Source organism: Protopterus annectens, chromosome 9.part0 (assembly GCF_019279795.1).
Source record: "Protopterus annectens isolate FY-2018-M chromosome 9.part0, PAN1.0, whole genome shotgun sequence".
NCBI classification, from domain to species: Eukaryota; Metazoa; Chordata; order Ceratodontiformes; family Protopteridae; genus Protopterus; species Protopterus annectens.
Window position 1 is genome coordinate 1,156,050,976 of NC_056743.1, and position 2,500 is coordinate 1,156,053,475.

Consider the following 2,500-nt stretch of genomic DNA (forward strand, 5'->3'; position numbering starts at 1 on the left):
AGATCATTTTCCACAGTGCTAGCAAAACAAACTACAAAACATACTGTTGTTGTTTCTTCGTGCTCTTTACCGGCAGCATGTCACTTCTTGCAAGGCTGCCCAGTGAACGTTTTGTTTTTATGTCAGCTAATGCTGTAAAATAACAGTCATACATAGTTTTGGGAATCACGGCTATGTCACTTCTGTCCTGGGACTGCTACAAGACAATATATATCAATTGCTGAAAATTCCCAAACCACATACTAAAAAGTTTTACTTTACCAAAATGTTATTTCCTGTGTCTGTGTTTTCCTTCTGTGAAGGATTCCTTCATCACGCTGCAAATACTGCATTCATCATCAAGGCAGCATCCATGACAGTTAAAGTGTGAGCCTGTAATACAGGCAAAACATGAGCACATTTTATTGTATTTTTTTTAGCTGCTGCAGCTAATCCATAGTTTCTGAAATGCAAAGCGGACTTTGATTCACACCTTACACCGTGCAGTTGTTACTATTCAAGTATGGGAATTTCACAACCACGAAAATCTGGTTGCGATAATACGTAAGTACCTAAACTAGTGACTAATAAAAAAGTGCTTGTGTGGTGTAGTACTAGCTACTTTGTGTCTCTACAGAATTGTCTTTCAGACATAAAAAGCAGGGTTTTTAGTTAGATTTCTGTTGGCTTATAATACCATATATTTTACCCTGTCCTTTTAGTTGAATGCAAAGCTTGCTATCAGCCAGTTATTTAGGTCAAAACACACTACTAGGGCAAGACATCATCAGGATACTCAATAAGGCACATATACATCCCCATCCCCACCCTGTCTGAGGAGTTAGTAATCAATATAGATAAACAACACAAAATAATAAACTGAAATACATTAATGAAAATCAACACCTGCCTAGACCAAAATAATATCAGGGGCTTTGCATCTATGTTCTGAAGTTCTCCACAGACATGGAAAAAGGGGTCTATATTAGAAGCCCAAAGATCCGTTTGAGTGAATCGGAAAAGAACGACACATATTGCGTGAACTACGGTAATGGCGAATGTCCAAAACCACGAAACTCGAAATGTCGAATTGTCATGGTTGGCCCATCTGCGGTATAGCTCCATAAGATAAGTGTGCGATAGTTACGGACCTTAGGGTTAGGGTGCGGGTTAAGGTAAGTGCATATAGGTAATGTATGTAAGGTTTAGTGTAGGGTTAGAAGTAGGGTTTTGTTAAGTGTATGTGTGTGGATTATTTGTTTTGTTTGGGTATGTCTGTAGGGTAAGTGTGCGATAGTTACGGACCTTAGGGTTAGGGTACGGGTTAAGGTAAGTGCATAGATAGTAATGTATGTAAGATTTAGTGTAGGGTTAGTAGTAGGGTTTGGTTAATGTATGTATGTGTTTTATTTATTATGTTTGGGTACTTAGTATGTAGCACACGGTGGAGTTGGCCAACTATGACGATTCGAGATTTTAAATTTTGCGGTTTAGGGGGTTCGGTGTATTTGCGGTTTGGGCTATATGTGTCGCTGCTGTGGTATTCGCTCAAATGGGTTTTCGATTTTATGATATAGACCCGGAAAAAAGTATGATTCATAAAAGCCTCAGAGACACTGCTATAACTACATTTACTGCTATTACTACTGGGTAAAAGCACAGAAGGTTTTCTTAACTAAGGGATTATTTTGGTTCCGCACATGCAATAAAGAACAGCAAAGTAGAAGAAAAGTGAAGGGACTTAAAAAGAATGATAATACGAATAAGAGCTTCTAAATAAAGGAATTTATATTCTTAGGAATGAGCTGCAAAATAAGAATCAGAAGTATAGGACATGTTTTTATGAGCCAGAGAATCAAATGTATTTGGCAAGATGCTTTGCTGTACTAACTACCACTCTGTTTAGAGGAAATGCCATAGTATTTTCAGTGGTATTCCAACAAGGCATCTCACCATAGCTACATTGTCAGTTATGTACAGTCAGAAACTAGCATTCAATGTGTTCATCAGGCACACCAACAATGATATGGGAAATAAGATTAAGAAGCTGAAACATGTTAGAGGTTTAATAACATATTTCTGCAGATTCTGAAAAGGAAGCCATTTTTAATTTGATAGTTTCCCAATGCTAAATAACTGGAATATGAAGGGTGATCCTGACTGAAATTAAAGAGGCCATGTTAGGTCCTTGAAAGCAGCACATTGCATTGCTGCTTCAGTGCACTAATGCAGTCATGAACTGTGCCATTGTGGAAGTAATTCCAAGCACATAAAAGGAACAGTGTTTGCAGTTTTACTTTTCTAACAGATATATGGCATTGTTTTAGTTCATTCTAACTTCACTCCCAGACATGTTAGCCTTCAAAAATGTGTCTCATGGCTTTTCTCTAACTTATTCAGTCCACCTTCCAAATGACTTTGATTACTCTTGTATATTTCTGGGTTATTTCTTTATGACTTGGTTGACCCCTGATTACCCGTGTTTTCTCATTACATTTATATAAGGGATTGATAGCTACAA

The 2,500-nt window shown here is 37.6% G+C and overlaps 1 protein-coding gene across 2 annotated transcripts in view; it reads left to right on the forward strand.

Annotated features, from left to right (window-relative positions):
* The window catches only part of LOC122811888 (delta-like protein 1), a 540,266-nt gene that overhangs the window by 169,123 nt on the left and 368,643 nt on the right, over positions 1-2,500 (forward strand). The window lies entirely within an intron of this gene.